Below are 8,563 nucleotides of genomic sequence, written 5' to 3'. Positions count from 1 at the left end.
AAGAGGCCACAATCTGTAACACTTCAGGAGCAAAACAGGCTACAGTCATGATAACTTCTCAACCTCTTAAACTGATAAAAACACGATAAGACATGGAAAATAACGTCAATAAATAAAACAGATTTTGAGTTTTTTGGTTCACTAGCATTTTATTTATATCCTACATTTATCTCTTTTTTTTGGTATATAAGGGATTTATGTGGGACAGCTACAGATAAAGACAGGTCATTTTAATTCCACTCAGATGAGGCTGAACTTGCAGCGTTGGGGCCCCCTGGTGGCTTGGAGGCCCTATGTATAGCAAGAAGCAGCTATGCCAAGGCTAAGAAAACCAATCTATTTTTTAAAAACACATAAAAACACATCTTCTTTTACAGACGTTATGGAAATTTGGTTAAAAATTGCATTGCATCATATGTTTTAATGAAAACCAGTTTAAAGGAAATGTAGGCAGATGGCTACTGTGTCATATCAATTTAGATTTGTAAGCCTTTTGCAGAAATTAGAGCTACATTAAGGACATTTCTCCAGATGTGGATTTAGATTATCCTCCTTGTGCATTTCTGGATCTTTACACCAGGCCTGGTATTCTGGATGTTACTCGGTTTCTACAGGAGTACCTGATTAATTCATAGATCCACCTTAAAAACAAGGTGGTCCCTCCCTCAATCTCACGCAGTCTCGGGCAGCAGTTCACTTCCCTCTCTCAGTTCTCCAGCTCGTTGGGCAGAGTCGGATCCGGACACTGGATCTTTTCTTTGGGTCATTTTTTTTTTTATGTGCCGGACCCCCTCACCCATACCCACCCCTGTAGTCTCCCCAAGTCCCACCCACTGCTCTGCAACACACACCAGCAGAGCTCATTTACTGGATCTGCTCTTTGTTATCAGAGCTTCTCCCTCCTCTTGTTTTTTTGAAATTCAGGAGAGAGTGTGAGAACGGGAGAGAGAGAAAGAGAGAGAGGGAGTTTATTTTCCCTCTCAACGGATTGATTTGTGGAGCTGATTAGCTTTTCCTCTCCGTCACTTCATGAGCCGTTGTAATTATAGTCAAATAAACTGGTTCGAACCTCGGAAAACTGTTTCTCGCCCTCTTCCACTCGGCCTGTCAGTCTCTTTCACCACTGCAGTTGTCAACTTGAAGCCGTGCTGGGAAATGGACAAACCCCTCTGAAGTGAAGACGCTGCTCGCCTCACCCACACAACAACCACAGGACGTGATTTGGACGTGGATCCCGGAGTGGAGGTAACCTCGTCTTTTCTCTCTCTCCCTGTGTGTGTGTGTTTTAAAGTTTGCTGCTTTCTTTCAGTTCACTTGTGGCTTAAATACATAGCACATAATCTGTTGTGTGTGCTGGGGACGTTTTTAGAGAGACGTTTTAAAGTGTTTCAGACGCATATCGCGTGTTTCCACAGTTGTCCGTACTGCTCAGCATCCGGGTAACGTCCACAAGTACTGTTTCTTCACCTTGACGCCAATTTATTAGCGACTAAACAGCCGAATTTGGGATTTTCTACAGGTGTGAAGTATCATGTGCAGGGACACTGTGACATGTACGGCCTGTGATATTAATTTCATTGGCGGCTGAACTCCACCAAAGACACGTTTTCACCCCGTTTTTTTCGTTAACCGTCCCGACACTAAGCTAGGAGGTTACAGCCTCGATACGTGCCTTTCTGCCGTCTGCAGTCAACAATGCCATAACCCTCCATTCAGAAAATGGGAATATAATGTTAACACGCACACTCACGCTGCCTTTCACGCACCAGTGCGGTCGTTGAAGTGAACACAGTGGCGCTGTGCGATAAATAGTGATTGAACGCGTCAATAATCAATCAAATGTCGCTTGGTTTCTGACCACACGTCAACTTTCGGACTCCGTACGCTGCGGTGCTCTCTGGTTCCTGTCGCCCGCCGCTGTGCATTTCCCTGCCAGGATACCGTTGGGTGCGCATCAGTTGGTTGGTGAAGTTATCATTTAAGTGACCGTAACGATGTTAAATGTGTAGTGGAGGCATGCCGAATCGAGAAGCTGTCTCAATGTCACGTGAACATGTTTTCACGATGCGTAACAATATTCGCCTTAAGTCCCTAACAAGGATGTATGTTTAAACAATGTGAGAATCTGCATGGGGATCGTGTGACGGGTCTCCCCGGTCAACAGAACGGCATGTATGTACTGTTGAAGAGGCTGTGAGCCGCGAGGAGACCTCCTGCGGATGTCTGGAAACAGTTTGCTCACAGTCTCCGCTTACAATGGGTTGTTTTCCCTCTGACGTCCCCCTTGGTAACCAAAAAAAACAACAATGTGTTGTCAGTATATGAAACGAGTCTATGGGAACTTCATCATAAAAACGAGGCATTTTTCCCAGTGGACACTGGTTGCTGTGATAGTTGCTGCTGTTATGCTGTTCTGGTCGGACTGGTGTCCTTGCACTGTTTGTCATGAATGCACCGCCTTCAGGGTGAGCTTGTTGAGCTTGTTGGAGTGGTTCAGCGCTCACAGTGTAAATAGTACTTCTGCTTTCGAGGCTGTCATAATGACGGGCGGAAGTGAACGAGGTTGGAAAATTCTTTACTGAGCTGCTTTTTTTGTTATTAACGGGCGTTCTGTTCCGAACCATCCTTACGTCATCTACTAAGATGGGCGGATGAACAGCAGCAGCAGAAGCTACCCTGCTTCTTTTTCCTCCTCTCCTCTTTCATTTCATCCATCCTATCCTCCTCCTCCTCCCCTCTCTATCTGGGTGTGTCCTGCCTTATTGCGTTAGGAAGGAGGGGGGATCCCGCATCTTGGCTCATGGTGACTCCTCCTCAGCTTGTGACCTCCAAACGAGGGCATTGCTCCTTATGTTCTCCAATACTGCTAATTCTCACTCTTTGCACAGAAAATCTGTTGCAAATAAAAGTTCTGATGCAAGTGTAGAGAAACCGTGAGCAGTTTAGATGATTTTGTGCAGAGCGTTGACCCTGTTGTTCGAGCATCCTTCAGTCTGCTCAAATTGCTTTTCACCAGAGGTGGGTCCACAGGCCATATACTGCAAATGCTATACATATATACATATGTGTGTATGTATATGTATATGTATATATATATGTATGTGTGTGTGTGTTTGTGTGTGTGTGTGTATGTATATATATATATATATATATATATATATATATATATATATATATATATATATATGTGTGTGTGTATATATGTATGTATATGTATAGATTTTCATGTAAGGGATAAAGCAAATATTTAGTGATGCTTTGACTTGATTTATAGGGCCTGTAAGTCATTGGGAAAAGCACTAAATCCCAATTTAGCCCTGATTGCAGTGTTGGCAGTGATGAATGGTGTGAGATAGAAAAAGCGTTGCCTATAGATGATACGTTGCATTAAAGTGAGATGTAGTGTAAAGCACTTTAAGTGGGCTTAAACTCCAAAACTGGCTGTGGGTTTTTAATTATTACAAAGTTCTTGGACATCACAGTATTATTGGGCCAGTTGGTTGTTGAAGTGAATGATTTTTTTTTTGGTTTTCTACTAGGAAACAGTGTGCACAGGCCTCTAGCAACGGTTCAGGATTTCCTTCATGAAATGGCTCAGCTGATGTGTTCCACCACACAGTTACTGATACATCTTCTCCTCTTGTGATGTAATTAGTTAAAAGACAGCAGCCTGAGCAACAGCTATAGTAATGACATTTGTCATATGAAATAGCACCTCTGTGCCCTGCGGGTTAATGGTTTAATGGAAGTGTATGTATTCTTTATGGGGAAAAAGAGGTGGTCTGTACTGGGAAAATATTGGCAAAAACAGCGACTGGAAATGACTGTATAGTAGTTTAAGTTATGCCTGTCTTGGGATTCATGAATACGCTAGCCATCATTTTAAGTAGTTGCTTAAATTATTTAAAAATAAAAAACAACAACACTGGATTTTAAGTTAACAAATCTCATGAATGTCAAATTAACATTTGAACATGGACTGGTTTGTCCAGCCAAAGAACGTGAGTAAACAGCATGTTGCGCAGACGTGTTTCTGCCGTGACGTTGTATATGTGTATTGTCTCAATGAATTTACTAGGTGCTCTTTCAACAGGTCCTTATTTGTTTGTGTTGGCCACACCTCTGACTGTTGAGATTTGTGAATGCAGTTTTTATGTAAGAATTTTAACAACATGTAAATCTGACCGATTGTCTCTCTGTAGGATTGGTTTAAATCCCCCGATACCCTCTGTAGCATAATGGTAATTGATAGTATAATTCTGTGGATGGTGGAGGCTATGGTCTGCCGTTGATATTATGCAAATGAATAATGTATGAAAATGATGCAGCTTTCCTCTGTGCTGAACATTATCAGGGAGACACAGTCTGGTTTACCTGCAGACAGATGAGATCTCTGTGTGTGTCTGAAGCTGCTGAGGTCCTGATGAGAGGAGCACAGGAGGAGACGGATGCTGACTCAGTGTGTCTGTCCTCCCAATGTCCTAAAGGAGTTTCACCTTCTTTCAGCAGCTACAAATATTACAGTTGATAAAAAATGGAATGAGTATATGTGTGTCGGTTTATAATCGCTTTAAAAATAAGCAAGGTCCTTGCTTTATAGAGGCTGCCATCTTGTGCTGCAGTGTTTCTACAGCAGCCCAAATGGACAAACTAGTGAAGAGTGCACATTTCAGACCTCCGTTTGATTCTAACTCTTACACACTGGACTTTTAAGTTTTTATTATTTTTAGTATTATCAACAACATTTTTTTTAACATGCAGCATTAGTAGGTTTTAAACTAAATAGCCACAAACTGCAAATATTTGTCACACTACAATGAGTTTGAGTATAATTATTAAAAGATTATTAACACTGTAAGTGAAACATGTGGCTAAAGGTAATATGATGGACTTGCTTAATGATATACCGTATCATACTGTGCCTTACCCATGTTGGATGGCACCATTGTAACAGTTACTGTGGGTACTATATTCCTACAGAGACAAATGCACCTGTAGCAGCCAGAGCATGGTGTCATTCACAGCTGGGACATGAGAAAGTGCCTGAACACACACAGTCCGTTTGTTTGAATGGGAGGTTTTAAAATTCAGTGAAATGTGGAAACCCCTCTGTAGACGGAATCCCTGCCTGTGAACCAGATCCAGCAGAGCACACTGTCTCTTATGTAAGTCCACATCAATTATTAATGGACGCAGTGCAGCTGTAAGAAACTCAGTCCTATATTTAGGATATGCATGGCCTCAGTGTTTGTGCTTATAATAGGGCTGTTGGTCTTTATAATTATTTTATAATTCAGAGTTCATACCTCTATGTGGCAAATTGCTGAAATACAGCTCTATGTGATGTGTTTAAAAAAAGAAAAAATCTTTTTTAAATTTAACTAGGAAGTGTTCTAGGCTCATGGCTAGGATCAGTTATAAATAATGACATGTAATGAGCTGCATATAAATATGAAACTGAAATGTATGTGTTAAAGGTCCAACACAATTAGCTGTGGATATTTAGGCTTATTATATAAGATTATCTTTATCATGGCAGCAATTATTGATTATGATCAGCTAATTCTTTCAATTCACTGATTAAATCAAAGTGAGGACTTCAGACGAATGTAATTGCTGTGATTGTATTAATCTCAATGACAGGTCTGTCTTTGAAACTGGTTGTTATTTTGATATCCCCTCTTTTAGATTAATAGTACTAAAGCAAAAGGCAGCTGTATTTTTAATCATGTATGTTACTTATAACAAAGATGTTATGTTTTGAAGGTTGTATGTTATTTATTTATTCATTTTTGCATTCTTTTAACATTGCGAGATTCATCACTTTAAGTGCTGGCACAGGTGCGTGGTCACTGAGCGTTTTGTAGTCGTTAACGCAAACAAGTTTTTCCCATGGTCACCTTTCATCTCAAACACAAAATGTTCACTTTCAACTTCTACTTTGCTAGTAAACTGCTGTTGGTGTACTTTTCCACAAATGTGGCATAATCTGTTCCTTTTGTTTATTTTTAATAGAAGTCTATCAAAATGACAAACAGCCCTTCTTGTGGAAGCTCTACAACAAATGAAAAAAACTGAAGTGGACAGATTTCACTTTGGAGTAAAATGGTAATAGCTTTTAATTATGTTATGATGAATTAGCCTTGGCAATTTAATTTTTGATTTCTGATAATCTGGAAGATTGGCTTGACCTACCAGTCGGTCTGGGCGATATGGCCAAAAATGTCACCATGATATATAAAATATCACCCCAGTCAATATTGATAATTATCCTTATGGATGATGATGGATGTCGGATAAGTTATATCACAGTATACATTATTATTGAACTATTGCCCAGTCCTACCTACCAGTAGCTAATTGCCCAACTCAATTTAGACTAGTATTATATTAGACAAGTTCAGACCTGTTCAGTGTTGTACAGCATATGTTATAAATGCCGGTAACCACAGCAACAGCACTGATACTTTATGCTCTGTTAGCACTTAAATGACTGGAGAAAATACTCACAGATTAAAACTGACAGCAAACACACTTGGAGAATAGTTCAAAAACAGCTGACCTTTAGTTGCTATGGAAGGTGGAAATGATGGAAGAAACAATTATGAACTCCCATCTCCCATCCCATCAGATGTTTTCTGCCTCTTCCTTGGGCATAATTGTCACAGGAAAACCTTGTTGTTGGGTCCAGGCACATGTCCTTTTGGTGTCTGTAGGATCAATGTTCGTAACTGGACCATCTGGAAGTTTTCTCCTGGCACATGCTTACATAAAACCTCTATCTGTGCTTGACAGGTGTTCTGAGTGTAGGAATGTGGGAGTTTGTTTGCAAGTAACTAACAGATGGGTTTGAGCTGTGGGATGAACATGAACTGAATCAACAAATCTGCATCTTTGTAGTTGTATTTTTGACACTGGTTTATTGCTGAGAGTTAAATAGTTAAATATAATTTAATACAATATAATCAACATTCCAGAAACATTGATGTAGGTAGACAAAGCAGCATGCCCTTTTTTGTATGCCAACTTCAAATGTTTCACATTTGAGATAAGAACTTCAGGTCGTGAGGTGTGATCAGGAACATGAGGCCAACACAAATATGCTCTTAGTCTAAAGATGAAATAATGATTAATATTAAATAACAAAATGTATAAAAAAAGACAAGAGACCGATAAATGAACATGTATTTGGACAATGATATTTTGTGGGATTTGTGTAGTCTGTCTATCTAAATTTCCCTCTTCATTCTCTAACTAACTTTTCACACTTCCCAAAGGTGAAGGTGCGTCTGTGACACACTCAGATGTGTTAATCCTGATGAAGCCGTCGGTGCAGAGAGGTGTTGAAGCTTGTTGTGAATGTGATGAACTGCAGTGAGCTGATATGTGTGTGTGTGTGTGTGAGCGAGTGCGGGGGATTGTTACATGTTACTCATGGGTTTGCTGCTCTGTGGTTTACTGAAGTGTTATTGTTCCTTGACAGTTGCATAAATATATGTACATTTTGTACGTATACTAGACTGTACATACTGTGCCTGTATACAGTTTAAAAGTAAATTGAATTTTGTTTTCCTTAGGTTGTATATATGTATATGTGTATATATATGTATGTATGTATGTGTGTATATATGTATATATATATGTATATGTATATATATATATAATGTGTATATACGTATGTATGTGTTTTCTGTTATAGAGTTTGGTCAGCATGAATACAACAGGAGGAATGCTAAAAGAAAAAGCTTGTCTTGAGGCTGCAGTGTTCAGCAGTCAAAACTTCATGTGTAAAGTAATGCACTCAGATGGAGGGGTAGATACTAATGTTCAATACTGAGTTTAAGGTTAGTTAAAAACTAATATTTAATTCAGATTATATAATCATTCCATGTCCCTGATATGTTTTTGACAAATTTCAACTTCTTCATCTCAGATGGCAGCAATTTCTTTTTTTTGGAAGTGCAGAGGAATGATAAGAGAGATTGACTACATTGCATGTCCTGCAGTGTAGTTAGTAGTGTGTGAGTGTGTGTGTGTGTGTGTATAATGTTTGCACCTTACTTGGCCTCCCTCTGCAGTATGTTAACAACCGATAAAGAGTGGTTAAGGCAGAGATGCTGCAGGAGAAAGAGAGCATAATCATAATAATAATTTTACCAAAACACTGCCACAACTGAAATGAATAGCACAAGCTACAAGTGTTAGTTATTTTACAGTTATTTTATCAATGGTTATAAGAAGTTACAATTACAATTACCGTCCGCCATGTCCAAATAGAATCTGCATAACTGGAGATCATGCTTCATATTTAATGTGTCTATTTGGATAAAACCCTGTATCATACCATTAGCATTTTTGTATCATTTATGAAAGGCTGATTGGGAAAATTGAGAGAAGTCTTAATAATTCCGCAAATAATCAAGATGAGTACAGTACATTGATTAAAGTGATCATCTTGTTCATAGAGTCTTGTTCATAGAAAAATACCACACTCTGAAATGTATTGCAGAATCAGTCAGCTGAGATATGTTCCCATGATCATTTTTGTTAAGTCAAAAGAAAA

General features: G+C 39.2%; 1 protein-coding gene across 5 annotated transcripts in view; it reads left to right on the top strand.

Annotated features, from left to right (window-relative positions):
* The first annotated feature begins 683 nt into the window (after positions 1-683).
* The window catches only part of LOC122768721 (plasma membrane calcium-transporting ATPase 1-like), a 72,578-nt gene continuing 64,698 nt past the window's right edge, over positions 684-8,563 (top strand). For 2 of the 5 annotated variants that reach the window (XM_044024912.1, XM_044024910.1), the window contains exon 1: positions 684-1,245. The gene's annotated coding sequence lies outside the window, so the exon portion shown is untranslated. The remainder of the gene's footprint in view (positions 1,246-8,563) is intronic. The other 3 variants (XM_044024911.1, XM_044024909.1, XM_044024913.1) reach the window with 2 other exon arrangements.

This window comes from Solea senegalensis, linkage group LG4 (genome assembly GCF_019176455.1).
Source record: "Solea senegalensis isolate Sse05_10M linkage group LG4, IFAPA_SoseM_1, whole genome shotgun sequence".
Classification (NCBI taxonomy): domain Eukaryota; kingdom Metazoa; phylum Chordata; class Actinopteri; order Pleuronectiformes; family Soleidae; genus Solea; species Solea senegalensis.
The sequence above is the reverse complement of the archived record's forward strand: the minus strand, read 5'-3'. Positions and strand labels throughout refer to the sequence as shown.